This window comes from Antechinus flavipes, chromosome 6 (assembly GCF_016432865.1).
Source record: "Antechinus flavipes isolate AdamAnt ecotype Samford, QLD, Australia chromosome 6, AdamAnt_v2, whole genome shotgun sequence".
In the NCBI taxonomy this organism is placed as follows: domain Eukaryota; kingdom Metazoa; phylum Chordata; class Mammalia; order Dasyuromorphia; family Dasyuridae; genus Antechinus; species Antechinus flavipes.
In genome coordinates this window covers 8,482,212-8,497,514 of record NC_067403.1, presented here as the reverse complement: position 1 = coordinate 8,497,514, position 15,303 = coordinate 8,482,212, and the positions used below count along the sequence as shown (strand labels likewise).

At 36.9% G+C, this 15,303-nt stretch overlaps 1 protein-coding gene across 7 annotated transcripts in view; it reads left to right on the top strand.

Annotated features, from left to right (window-relative positions):
* LDB2 (LIM domain binding 2) overlaps window positions 1–15,303 on the top strand; it is a 331,769-nt gene that overhangs the window by 52,819 nt on the left and 263,647 nt on the right. The gene's annotated exons all lie outside the window — the stretch shown is intronic.

Here is a 15,303-nt window from a genome sequence, read left to right as displayed (position 1 = left end):
ATGGCTGTTGATCGATTGACTTGATATAAAGAAAAGTGAATGAGAATAAATGGACTGATAATTTGGATGTTACTTTAGATGGAGAGATTGAAAAATATTATGATACTGTGTGAGTTGAAATTAAATTTAAGTAATCACTGAGGGATTTCAATTTTTCTTTTGGTGTTTGATGTTCAAGTCAAGTTCAGCATTTATTAAGCACTTCCCATATTCTCAAAACTGCAAAAAAAAAAAAAAAAAAAAAGCAGTCCCTGTACTCAAGAAGTCTAATGAGGAAGACAATATGTAAATAACCGGTCATTACTAAGATATGGAGAAGACAACTTAGAGGGAAGTATTGTTAAGAGGCTGGCTTCATGAAGGTCAGATTTTAGTGGGGACCTGAAAGAAACCATAAATCCCTGGAGGTGAAAATAAGAGAGCATTCAAGGCAGGAGGGAACAGCATGAAAACTCATGGAGTCGGGAAATGGATTGTCTCATTCAAAGAAGAGTTTGGAGGCCAATGTCACCCGATTGTCAGTTTTTAATGAATCCGGGCTTATTTGAAGGCAGCATGGCATGGTGGGTAGGGTGATGGAATCAGGAAGACTTGGATCCGATGTGACCTCAGATACTTGTTAGATGGGCGATCCTGCCCAAACCCTCAATCTCATTGGGCTTCCATCAGCTTCCTCATCTGTAAAATGTAGATATTGTACAATTGACTTGAAATTCCATTCTGGCTCTAAATCATTGGTTCTAATATTTTAAATCATAAATATAATTATTATCTTGATTATATTATTATTTTATTATACTATACATTAAAACTAAGTTATTTCAGCAGAATGTTTTGGCATTCTGCATGGTTTTATAGAAATATGAAATATTAGTAACATCAACACGAAATATCTTTAAAAAGTAGTTCTTTTTTTGGCCATCTTAGCAATTTCCAACAAATACCAGGGTCAGTCCCTTTGCGAAGAGCATGATGTTAAAAAGCAAATGACCAATTAATAACACAAAGGAGGGATGGACCTTTTGACTTGGGCAAAATGGCAATATCACTGACCGGGTGTTTTTGCTTCTCTGTGTTGCTTCTCACTGCCATGGTCATTGCCTGCTTTTTTCCTTTTTTATTTCATTAGCTCCAAATTAAGAGTATTTGTTATTGTTCAGTCATTTTAGCCATGCCTGACTCTTCAGGACCCCATTTAGGGTGCTCTCGGCAGAGATGCTGGCATGGGGTGCCATTTCCATCTCAAGTCCATTTTACAGGTGATGAAACAGAGTCACACAGCTAGTGTCTGAAGCCAGATTTGAGGTCCTTCTGATTCCAGGGTGCTCTATCCACTTTGCGACCTAACTGCCCACTTAGGAGCATAGGATCATAAAACTAGAGGTCTATTTTAAAGATTATCTAATTTAGCCCCACTCCCCATTATAATCGAGATGAGAAAATTGACCCTCAGAGTAATTAAAGTGACTTTAAGGTCCCACAGGAAGCGTGGAGCAGAAAAGCAGGTTCTGTATGCAGATCTTCAAATTTCAAACCCCATATTCCTTCCTGTTTTGATGAATTCATATCTATTACTTCTAAAGGCTCAGTAGCATTCCACTATATTTACATAGCAAATTTTCAAGGCAGGGTAGGTGGGCAGAATGGACAGGGCCTGAAGCCAGATAGATTCATTTTCCTGAATTCCAATCTAATCTCAGACATTTACTACTTAGATGCCATTTAAGTCAGCCTCAGTTTCCTTATCTAAAATGAGCTAGAGAAGGAAAGGGCACATCACCCCAGTATTGTTGTAAAGAAAACTCCAATAGGGTCAGGAAGAGTCAGACATGATTCAGGTGACTGGAAGGGGGGAAGGAGAGGTGGCTCCTAATTTGAGACACTGAAATGCACGTTGCCAACTTCCAGAACTGTAGCCTCTTGTTTCCATGTTGTTCCTTATTCTTATCCAAATTAAGTGTTGTATGAACTTACTGAATATATTCTAAGAGGAAAAACTAGTGAATGGCGACAATCAAAAATAGACATGAACATCTGAATGCCTCACTTTGAAGTCCCTTTGACTTCAACTTCTATCAAACCTTTCTCTTAAGCTCTCATTCTGAATGGGATTTTCTGTAGTATTGTCCTCCCGCCCAGTCCCACTCTCCTTCTCAGGAGCGAGACCCCACGTGACTTTAAGGAAACATTTCTCAGAGTTGATTCCCAATTCAGATTTCCATTTGTCACTCCCTTGCTTATTTTTCAACAGTCTTCCTCTGTCCCGTAGGTTGGCGTATGAATAACACATTGGAATTCTCTAAGCACTTTACCCACAGTGTAGATTTCTCCGGCTCTCTAGAGTTGGAAGCTTCTTACAGTGATCTTCCCATACCTTGCCTACCAAATCGCTATTATGATGGAAGCCATCGAGCTTAGTTCAGTATTTAATCAATCTCAAATTACCAGCAGACTCTTGCAGTTCAGATGTCAGCCTTTTCACCCTGCTTAAGCTTTCTCCACTTGTATTTAGCTCGCCTGTTTGGTTTTGTCCCATTTTGTCAGAATGTTTAAGCTCGTCAAAAATAGCAGATTTTCTCTGCCATTTGCAATAAAATGAATGACTTAATAAATGACAAATAGGCTTAGAAGGGGGATTTTTTCCTTTTCTTGGTATACATTAGAGCAGAGATTTAGCAGTTGTTTAAGAGGGTTGTTGAAGAACTCGGGAGGTCTTATAAAACAGTATGGAGCGGGAACCTTGCTCATCAGAGTGAGGCAAAAGGAATTTCACTGCTCCTGAGAGATACTGGCCCTTGCATAACAATTCAATTCATCTGCTTTCTAGTGAATATTCATTTTCTGGCAGAAGTTACAGTTTTTACAATTTGGTGGAATAAGAAATGGAGGTCAAATCTTGGTGAGATAAAACATCCAGTTCGGAATTTTTAAATAGCAAAGTGGATAACGTACTTTGTTTTTCTTTTCCTTCTAATAAAGGTATGTTTTCCCCTTTCATTCATTCAAGCATTTTTAGCGAATGCCTCCCGTGTTTAGGATACAACAACATGACATCTTGCTCAGAATGTTTGGTCCTGGCGTTACAAAGACCTGGATGCAAATTCTTCCTCCCATGGTAACACTATAACGACGGGCAAATCACTTCACTTCTCTAGTCCGCAGACAACTCTGCATTTTTCTACTACTACTAGAGTTGACAAAAATTTTGATCTCAGGACCTGCCCTTAAAAATTGTCAAGGACCCCAAAGAGCTTTTGTTTATATGGCTTGTAGCTATTCATATTAACTGTATTAGAAATTAAAACTGATAAACTTTAAAAACATTTATCAATTTTTTAAAATAGCCATAATAAAGCCATTAGATAGTAGTATAAATTACATATTTTTATGAGAAAAAACTATTTTTTCCAAAGCAATAATAATGGCATGGTTTTCCCTATTTTTTTTTTTTTTTTGCAAATCTCTATTATTTGGCTTGATAGAAGGCAGAAGCATTCTCATAACTTTTTCTGTATTTAATCTATTAAGATAAACAATTTTAAATAAGAAACTCTCACCTGACCCAGAAAAAATGTATTGGAAAATTGTTGAAAAGGGAGAAGTCTTCTCATAGGCAAATAAAATCTTGAAAAAAACTATATATATTTACCTTATAAACTCCTTAAAAAGATCTCAGGGACCCTTTGACCACACTTTGAAAATCCCTGCTGAACTAAATGATGAAAGGATTGTAATCTGCATGCATGGGAAGATTATTAATCAGGGTTAAGTGACTTGCTCAGGGTCACACAACCTTCTGACCTCAGAGCTACTATTCTATTCACTGTGCCCCTTGGCTGCCCCTTATTTAATGTACATGTTAATTCTAGTCTTATTCCAATTTTAAAGGAACCCATTCTGAGAGTCCTTTCCATAAAATAAAATAGGTCACCAAAATAGCAAACTGATATGCAAATGATGCAGTGGAGTTCCTGTTGAAAATATGAAGGAAGTAAGGAGTTCTTTTTCTTCGGAAAACGACTCCATTTCTTCTATGCCCTTGAAGTTTTCAGGGTGCCCTTTTGTGTTATTCTTTTATTCTCCACAATTCTCTTATTCTCCATAAACTCATTGACCCTGCCCTTTACAGGAGACATCTTCACGTACTGTCCATCCACAGGCAACTGTCCTCATGAGTTGCTCATTGTAAAGCCCCCTAAGTCCTCTCTCTGGGTTTCTCCTTTCTATTAAGCCCATCCACCACATGAAGAGGTTAAATCTTCAAATGGCTAAATAACAGTCATGAATTTATCATCTTATAAAATTGGTACCAGTAGCTCCAAGCTCCCATCTTCGTCTCTCTCCCGACTTGACATAAGTCACTCGCCACTCAGGACTATTTACAGAGCCTCATGAAGAGAACTACTGGGAAACAAACAAACAAAAAAATCACCTCCAGGTCTGCATGGGAAGATAACAGAGTACATATATATTAGTTGAGTGGAGAACATTTAGCATTTTGCTATCCTCGTACCTAAAGAATGAGGACAAAAGCGACGACTCCTCCCCTCCTCCCCCAGTAGATCTTGTAAGAGATTAATGTAAAGTAGCCCATAAATGCTGAGTAGTATTTTTATTTAACGATTCCAATGCTCCTCTGAAAACCCATGTACAATATGACATTACAATACACCACGGTAACTCGTGTTGTGATGTGGCATTTAAAAATAGATGTAAACAGTTAACATGTCTTTGAAAAGGAATCAAATCTCACTTATAGCCTTTATCAACCAGCTGGTTCTCCTAAGCGTCTTCTCGGTCTGTGTGCAAACATTACTTTTAAGTGATCAGCTAGCATAATTAGGTAAGATTGTACACCAGAAGCACAATTCTGTTTTTCTCTTCATCTCAGTTGGAAAAAGAAGAAACAAACATCAGGGATCATACTACAGTAGGTTAGATGTTGATGATTTCATCCAGCAGCTGCAGTACCTTGCTAATCAGCAGACTTCTTTTTTCCCTTCAGTTATGCTGCACTGAGCTTTAGCCAGAGGAGTAATTATGAACCGGGATATTGCCAGTGAACACCCACAAACATACACACAGAGCATCGTGACCATGTTCATGACTGGATGTTTTAGAATCTTATGGACAAACCCTCTATCGATTTGGGCCTGATCAGTACCTCTAGGGCACCAGATGTTGCTTGAAAGGCTGGAAAATATAAATTCAGGGAGGGCCTCAGACATGCAATTGGGCAGCTTACAGAAACAGAAAGAGCTTGAAAGAAATGGAGGAAATGAGGGAAAGGGACATCCCTGTAAATCACATTGTGGTGAGGAGTTTAAAAAAAAGTAACATCAGGGAGATAGAAAACCTGTTATAGTGTCCATTGCACGACTAACTGGATGTATGACTTTAGAGAAGTCATTTTGCTTCTCTTTGCCCATCTCTGAAATGAATGATTTTGATAAAGTGATTTCCAAGAGCTCTTCTCGACCTGATATTTTAAATATGGTGCAATTAAATCACTACTCATACTATTTAAGATATATTAGTTTTGCTTTTTAATACATTTCTTTCTAAGACAAGGCATGTTTTGGTTCTCCGTATGGTAATTTATATGTTCACAAAGTACTCTCCTATCTATTGTCCAATTTGATTTATCCTCAGTGATAAAATTGGAATTTGATTTTTGTTTTCAGTGACCTTAGCATTCTTCCAAATAGTTCAAAAATTTAAGAATGGGAAGGATTCCAAAGCCCTTTAGATATCTCTATTTGAATGGGGTAATTGCCTTAAAATCTGTTTCATATAGTATTGTTCTGAATTTTAAATGAAACACTCAATATAGCTGAATCAATTTAGGGGCCTTCCGCAGTAATGTTGTCTAGTTGAGACTCCCCTAAGCTAGTCAATTAAAATACTTTACTGTGTTAATAATGAGCGGAAGGAGGTGTTGGGGTGGGGACAGAAGGAAGACAAATTCAGCACTTAGCAATGAGCCAAATCTGTGAAATGTTTAGAGGGAAACTGACTTGAAACATATGTGTTATTTAGTCTATTGACAAAAATAGTTTTTGCAGCTGTAAAGTAATCAGTGATTAGTCAACTCATTATAAAATAATAGAACCCTTATTAAGAAAGAAATCTGTAAATATTTAGATGGTAACTAGACCATTGCTAAATGAAAACATAGAATTCACAGCAGTAAAACTCATAATTAAGATTAGAAAGAGATATCATCAAAAGTATTGAGAATAATCTTCTTTCAGGGTAAACCAGTACCAATGATGATCTTTGCGCCAAGGTGAGTTTTTTAAAAGGATTTTCAGAAAACTCGTTCGATTATTTTTAGAATAGTTTTCATAGGGAAAAAAAAACATTCATTTTCTGTTTAAATGGGCAGTCTCTTGTTCTTTTAAAATTTTGAACAAAATAGTGGAGGAAAAGAAGGTCCGTGAGCAATGACCGTGACTGAAGCTTACTCACATGTAACAAATCAGATCTGAAATCTGATGAAAATTAATGTAAAAATCGACGTACGTTTAAGCAACAATTTGGGGAGAGGGAAAAAAAAGTTAAAATTAATTATATCCACGACTCCAGCTCTTATCGAGGTTACTTGTAAGTTTGAGCTTCTAGATGTTGAAGAAATAGACTTGTCCAAAAGAGAAAGTGCAGCTAGAAATAAGTAACAGATTGATTCCACAAATGAAGGTAAAAATAGTTTGTTTTTATGTTTGGGAAAATAATTCAATTCAGCAAATGTTTATATGCATTTATATGACAGTTTCTGGGGGAGGTGTTGGGCTGAAAGAGTCCAGGAATGGAATAGCTATCAGAATTACCTTCCTGTATCACAGATAGGACTGCCCTCTTTAAGAAACTCCAGTGGCTCCCTATTCCCTTTAGTATGAAATATAAAATCCTTTGTTTAGCATTCACAGCTTTTTTTCTAGTTTTTTTCCACCTTACCACAAAACCTCCAGCATCCTTTGTATTAAGATGTATAACATGGTTAGAGAATACTTCAGAGAGATGCAAAAATATCACCTGAGATCTCGGGGGAACTTGACCATTGGCAGGTGGTTGAAAAAAGGACATTTCTTCTCCAGATCCCTCTTCCTCCAGATTCCCAAGGAACATCATTGTCATAGGGAGTAATTTACCATCTCTAGTGATTAAGTACAGACCAACTTCTCTGCCACGTCATCGGATAGGAAACCCCTGTGCCAGCACTTGGCAACATGCGGGCTTGTCTCAGGGATAGAGCTGGTGGGTACTTGAGATGACTGACAGCTGTGCTGGGAAGAGGCCCTATTGAAACATCCAAAAGTAAAAGTTCTTCTTGTCCCTAGCTCTGTTCCTTTTTAGGCTGATAGATCTAACATTGTATCTAAATGTTCCTTTTTTCCTTATGAATCACCATAATGTCCTTGACAAAGAAAATCCATTTGTGTCTGGACAGACTCAAACCCTTTGTTTCTTCCCATCTTTACTTTTAGAAAGATGAGTTTCAAGTCCCCGACATCTTTCAGGGTCCAGCTCCACTCCAGCCCACCTTGATCTCTCTTTCCTCTGAATTCCTGCTGTCCATCCAGTCCCTTCATCATACCATATTTTTTTTTTTTTACTTAACTCTTTCACGTGGGCCTCTTTTATACTCCCAACAAACTCTTTGAAGACTTTTCCCACCACCTCAGGATCAGCTAATAAGAGTATTGTACTAATACATGTACATGATCAGCTCTTGATTGCTTTGGGCTGAATTCAATGCCATTGATAACCACACTATCTATGAGACATGATGGGACCAGCTCCAGTAAGAGCCCTGCAATGGCAGTCAGAGGAAGTCGCTTCTAATCCCAAAGTGGCCATGACCCTGGTAACTTATTTCACTTCCTTTGCTATTTCTATTGTCAATGGGATGAGTTAGGTATTGACTGGGGCTCCTTTTAGCTTCAGATCTATGATTCTGTGGAAAGAAAAGAGAACCTGGTTAAACATCAAAGAGACTGGATCTGCCACTGAGTCACTCTTTGATTTTTAACATTTTACTTCATCTCTCCCAGCTGATGTCTCCTCAACTATAAAATGAAGTTGTTCGGGAGATAATTCTGAATTCCTAGAGTGTCTTCCATGTTTAAAATTACATGCATCAAGGAGAAAAGTAAAAGCTTATATCATCTCAGAATAGAATTCTAGAGTCAGGCTTAGGATGGGGAAGAACCTTTGATGCCATTGAGCCCAATTCCCTCATTTTACAGAAGAAGGAAACTGAGTCTGAGAGAAGTTACACGAGTAATAAGTGACTGAGCTGGGAATCCCAATGCCTCCTGCAGAGGTACTTATTCCAGGTCAAGGAGTAGAGTTTCTCATCAATGAAACTAGAATTAGATTAGATGAGTCCTGCTGCCTGTTGAAAGCCCAATAGTTTTGTGAAGATGGATGAGGAAATGTTGGTAGCTGACTGAATTCTGTGGAAGAAAGCCTCCCAGAGATTAAAACTTAGCTGTTGTACAGTATGATTTTTATTGGCAGCGAGGTGGTGCAATGGATGAATGTGGAGCTAGACTCACGAGGGCATGAATTCAAATCTCGCTTTAGACACTTAGCAGATCCTGTTTGCCTCAGTTTCTGCATTTGTAAAATGAACCAGAGAAGAAAATAGCAAAATGTTCCAGTATCTTTGCCAAGAAAATCCCAAATGAGGTTAATGAATTCAGATACAAGTAAACAACGATGATGATTTTTGTGAGATATCATCCTTTTATTTTTACTGCTTGTTTTCCTTACTCAAGCATTCTGGGGTCAAATTACCACTTCTTCTTTGCCCAAAGTGGAATAATTAATGTTCTATAATTATTTTCCAATTTCCATTAAATGCAGATGTCGTTGATTTAATAAGTAATCTCTTCTGTTGAAAGTCTTCAGGTTATAGGCAAAGGAGAGTCAGTTGACATACAAGTGAGAGAACAATGGGATTTGGAATTCTTGGAGTGAATACGAGTCTTCCGACCCAGCGTTCTCTAAACCACTGCTACAGAGTGAAGATCCACATTTTATGTCAGAATGGGAAACTCTCATTGTAGCTTATAGAAAGAAAGAATCTGCAAGACAGATTTTTTTTCCCCTGATATCTTGTCAGTCACTGAAATGGTCAGTGATAATTGGACATTGGAGACATTTGTAAGATCAGACAGGGCTGTCACTTCCCTAAAAAGCAATGTCTCTGAAAAGGAAATGTCAGTCATTGTTCTCTGGAGGCTCAGGGTGATGTCCCTTGTTAATGAACATGAGTGTGTGTGTGTATGCACATGCGCACATCCGAACATCAATTATCAGAAATCAGGGTGAAAAATCATGAAAGTTTAAATATGAGAGTGTACTATTTATTGGCGAGGTGAAATTAAATAGCTCGAATCTAACATATATAAGACTGCTTGCCATCTAGGGGAGGGGGTGAGGGAGGGAGGGAAAAAATCGGAACAGAAATGAGTGCAAGGGATAATGTTGTAAAAAAATTACCCTGGCATGGATTCTGTCAATATAAAGTAATTATAAAATAAAATAAAATAAAATATTTTTTAAAAAATTACTTCACTTCCCCTTGTAGCTATTTCCAGTTCAACCTGTCTTATGCTGGTCAGTGACAACACTGTGTTTGTAGAATAAATGTTTTAGAAATCTAATTATATTATTGATATTTAGGACATAGACGGGAATCAATCTTCCTTGTACCCTTTGACTTTAACTCAACAAAACAAAATAAAATATTAAATACTAAAAAAAAAAAAAAAGAAATTAAATAGCTCGAGACTTCAATTATCTGTGGGATTTCTGACATTCTGATTGTTTAATGGAACCTCAGTATTTCCATCTGTAAATTGAAGATGCTTATTTTCTTGGAAGAAAACTTGGGTTCAAGATGAAGAATAATGAAGAACGTATTTGAAAAACATTTTGAAAGCCCATCAGTGGGGTTGATTTCAGTGATTGTGTTCAGTGTCAGAATCGTGAGAGGCGGCAAGGTGTGATGGATGGGATCTTTGAAGACAGGGATTCCTACATTCCAGTTTCATGTTCAATAGATCCTTGGCTGTGTGGCTCTAGGCAATCTCTCCATGCTGAGCACCAATGGTGTCAAAATCAAATCCAAACAGAGCCTACTAATCCATATGTTGGGATTCCTGCAGGCTGAGTATTGACTTAGTTTTAAACTGTAACATTATCTATGTTTTAATTGTATTTTTGTTTATTTTGTAAAATATCCCTCAATTACATTTTAATCTCATTTGGCCTGAAGCTGGGTGTATGAGGAGCCGCATGTGGCTCGTGTGCTTGACACCTCGGCTCTAGGGAGCCATTTATAACTACAAGTTGCAGAGAAGACGCTGACCTACATTAGTAATGGGAATTTCCACAACAGCGTAGTCCCTGTACAGATGAAATCTCGGGTTCTGTCCCCATCAGTTACATTTTGCTAAAAATCATAATAGTTACTTGATTGTCTTTATGATATATTTCATCTGGAAGGCTAAATGACAATGTTAGTATTTTATTTTTCATTATACATAATGTTGTTCACTTAGATTTTTATAGTGATTTCTCTCCATGGCAATCAAAATGGCTTAGATTTTGTTAATTTTTATAGCAGCTCTAGATGTAGGATATCTATATGTAGTGCAGCATTTGCAGAATATTCATTATGTGAAACTCAATTTTTTAGGGTTTTTTAAGAGAATAAATTTATTGATTTGAGACCTTCACATTGATAAAGAAGGTTCAAAGGCATAAATTATAGAGATATAAAGTTTGCATAATAGTTACCCAAAAATCTTGCCTGAGTTTTTCTGTTGCTTTTATTTCAATAGATACATTATGAGGAGAAAGTAATATGTCCAGTGACAAGACCACTGACCCTAAAAGTAGAGTACTTGGTTTCAAATCCTGACTCTTAATGTATACTTCCTCCATATCCTTGGGCAAGGCACTTATCCTTTCCAAGGACCAATTTATAAAATGAGAGGTTAAAAAAAGAGAGGTCTTTAAATTCTCTTCCAGATCTATGTCTGTGGTCATGTGGTTGTAAGATACATAACATGTTTATTAAATGAAAATAATTGAGAAGTTTAACTTGGAATAGTAAGTTGAAGTTACTGAGCCCATCTTGGACCATAGCAAAAAAAAATAAAAACTATGGATACAGACCTATCAGCAAAGGCTACAGAGCTATCGGATCTATGGAATATTTATTGAAGATTTGCTATATAAGACCAGATACTTGGTTCTATTAGAAACACAAATAATAACAGTAGCTCACTTTAGAGTTCATTTATAGGCACCTTAGAATTCAAATATGCTTCATACTCATTTTCTCTCTTGATACTCCCTCAAATGCTAAGACATAGTCACTGCTGCTATTATATTCCACATTTTCCAAAAGAGTAAGCTGAGCTATAGAAAAATGAAATTACTGATTTAAGGTCACACAGGAACCAGAATTTGAACCTAGTATTTAAACCTCTGGTACACTTTTTCCTCCAATGTCACAAAAATAGAAGACGTAATTATAAATTTTGAATAAATAAAATATTGTTTCTGAGTTGAAGGACCTTTCAGCTGGCCCTGGAATCAAGAGGGCCTAAATTTAAATCTGGCCTGAAATACTTACTGGCTATGTGAACGTGGATATGTCGCTTTGCCCTGTCTGCCTCAGTTTGCTCATATGTAAAATGAGCTAGAGAAGGAAATGGTGAACTCTCCAGTGTCTTTGCCAGAAAAACCCTAAATGAGGTCACAGAGTAGGGCACAATTGAAAAATGACTAAAACCACCACAGTAAAGAGAGAAAATAAAAATATATGAAAAGACAAGTAACACAATAAGAAAAAAAAAGACAATGTATCATATCAGGTGCTTTGTGATCAATTCCTAAATGAGTAATAGAGAAAAACACTCTGGACTTTGGGGGCAGACAGAGATCACTGTGGACTTGGCATTTTCTGGTAAGATTTCAGGGAGAAGGTGAGGTTTAAGCTGGATATTCAAGGCCATATGCCCCATCCCTATCCTTGTCATCCACGTATTGGGATTTGGTTTTTCTCTCCCTTTCCACAGGCATTTGACAGCGAGGAAGAATTAATTAACACACATTTCCCTTTGCTTAAAGCCAGATTACCTGCAAGGGCTTGCGGTGGACATTAGGGGAGAAAACAGCAAGGAATACTCTATTTGGAGTGTTTCCACTTGGAACAGATGTCCAGCTGCTCATTTAGATCATGAACTGTTTGTCAATACTGACAATTAGTGGGATAAAGATTCCATTGACCACATGACAAGAATCAATATGAGCAGTGCTTGTTAGTTATTTACCACCAAGTGTATTAAAGCCTGTAGATTTCCCATAAATCCTTCAAAGCTATCCTGCTATGATCCTCTCTACAACACACATTGACACATCAATAAATCCTTTTGACAAGGGTGATATGTGAAAATCAATACCAGTTTATCAGCTATTCCCATGTAGACTTTTTTTTTTGACAGGCCAGCGAAGGTTTAAGACCATTTCCCTGAGCTTTGGAACAGACAGTTTAGGGACAGAGCTTGTAGCAACTGTGCACTCTCGCCCTGACCTTGATTAAAGTCTTTCACTCAAAGAATGGCGCTAAATCCCATAAGAGGGATATGGAACCACTTTCCTGATAGGGAGGAACCACCAAGTTTACTTTCCAGAAAGTTAATCTAAAAGGCTTTTGTGAAAGCTCAGATAGTACCAAAGCAAACACTCTTCAAAAAGTTTAGTAGAGTATATTTGTACACCCTTGTGAAGAGGAAAATCAGAATTTATTTTTTCCAAAAAAAAAAAAAAAAAAAGAAAGAAAGAAAGAAAAAGAAGAAGAAGAAGAAACATTGTCACTGTTACCTATTCTGGCAAAACTTTAAAACACTGATACATTGATTCTGTGTTTCATGCTCTAAATCTAATGTAATGACTTAACCTCTGTTCAGCTTTCTTTCTACCAATTATGCTATCAATAGTTGAATAGCTTTAAATGATATTGAAAAATAGAAATCCCACAATATATTCTCATTCTCTCTCTCTCTCTCTCTCTCTCTCTCTCTCTCTCTCTCTCTCTCTCTCTCTTTCTCTCTCTCTCTCTCTCTGGAGCCCCTTGCCAAAATCACCACATGTAGACTTCCAGAACTTCTGTAAATGTTCATTGCTAATGTCCACTAATTCCATCTAAAGTGAATTTCTTCATTTTCTAGAAGGGTTTTCCTCTAAGTAAGAATTCTCACTGATCTGGCCTAAGTATTTCTTTATAAAACAGTCCTATTGATATGACTAGTAATAACTAACTTTCTTGGGACATTCTGTTTAGAGTTTGTTTCTTAAATTCTTAATGTCCAAAATATTAAGAAATTGATAGCATTTTATTTGAAATGAAAGGTTCTTGAGCCTTCAGTTGAATAGACTGAAGCAAATATTTTCAATATGGTGGACAACTATTTTATAGATATTAAATTTCTTTTCTTATTTTTTGGTAATGTAACTAATAAAGCTTTAGGGTCTATGGAAGCTGATTTCTCTTTTAAACACATCCCATATGTTGTAGCTTCCTTTGAGACTCTAATGACCCTAATGGGTCTAGAAATCCATGACAAAAAGAAAAAAACTATAGAATAGTCATTGCTCTGAAGAAAGTCTTAAGGTGAAATCCAAATGTTTGCATACTAGCTAAAAAACCTTCCAAAAGATAAATTCTCCAAAGTGACATTCTTTTTGTCATATTTGGAATTCTTTGTAATTTCTCCTGAGCTGTGATTGACAGCCAAATGAATATTTAAAAATACCTGGGTAAACAAGGATTGGATTTGAGGAGACAGATTAGGGTAAGATCATCATATTGGCTCATTTTTAGTCATTTTTGCTTCCAATTCATTTCTCCAAATACAGTTTTTAAGGAAGATATCAGGGTGGAAAAGAGTAAGATTTTTCTGCAGCCCACTTGCCTGTGAGAATCAGAATGAAATATTTGGTGGATTTTCTGCAGTGTAGCAAATGAAATAGCTCATTAGCTGTAAGCAACCAATAATCTTTCGTGATTCACCAATAGCTGCTATTCCTCAGGGAAATTTACGCCAGGCAAGGCTAGAACAGTCAGAAAGCAAAAAGAAAGGAAATATAGAGAACGGGAAAGAAAGGAGAGCTGTGATTCTTTGTATTCTCTCACCAGATTGTGAGTTTTGTATCTGAAATACTGAACATAGAAATTGTAGGTCGACTTGTAGCCTATTTTGGCTATTAATTGCACTCAACTAAAGCTACCTTTTAACTGTTGCACTGCTGGTACATCCTATGATCGATGCCATCTTCAGATTGCTGAAATATCCAACCTCTGTAAACACTCGGTTGTTTGTAACGTGACTACTCGTCATCACAATGCTGTTTATAGCACATAGCTTTTATGACAATTGGAAAAGGCAGCCTATTGTAGCAGACAGATAGCCAACCTCCACATCAGAAGATTTTGCTTCAAATCCTTTTCTAGGAAACAAAATGATTGTGTGACTCGGACAAAAAACTCAAATTCTCAATGCTCTCAATGCAGTTCTTTAGAACTAAAAGTTTCAGGGAAGTTACCATTTTACATTGGTAAAGGGGGTTCTCTATACCAGTAAAATCACAAGTCTAGTTCCTATTCTTTGACCTTCAAAACTACATCCAAATCTATTACATTTCAGTAAGTCATTTGATCAGACTTCCTAAACAAGGGGTGAATCCCTCCAAATGATCATTCAGAGTCGATTTGGATATCTCTGGTGGTAAAGAACCCACTACTATAAATAGCATGCCATTGCATTTTTATAGCACTAATTATCAGTAAGAACAATATTGAGCCAATCTCTGTCTCCCTGTAATCTAGTCATCCTAGATCCAAATTTGGAAGCAATTCTCGTAGCTCTTCCACAGAACAACCTTTCAAATGTTTGAAAACAGACAGTGTAGCCTCCCAATGTAATCTTTTGTTATCCTGTCTAAACCCCGGTTCCTTCAGTGAATCCTCATGTAACATGATTTCAGATAGTAAAATAGGCATGGATTTTATTATTGCTGACTCCTATTTATATATCATTATAAGGTTTATACATTGGTTGGGTTGATTAATTTGGCAGTACCTTGAAGCATTAGAATAGGGATGAAAATACCCATCAGGAGGCCATTATAATATTGGGGTGGGGACAGTAATACAAAATTGCTCTTGGTTTGACAGGGATGGAAATAAGGAGGGATAGGATGCTGGCACTCTCAGAGTGG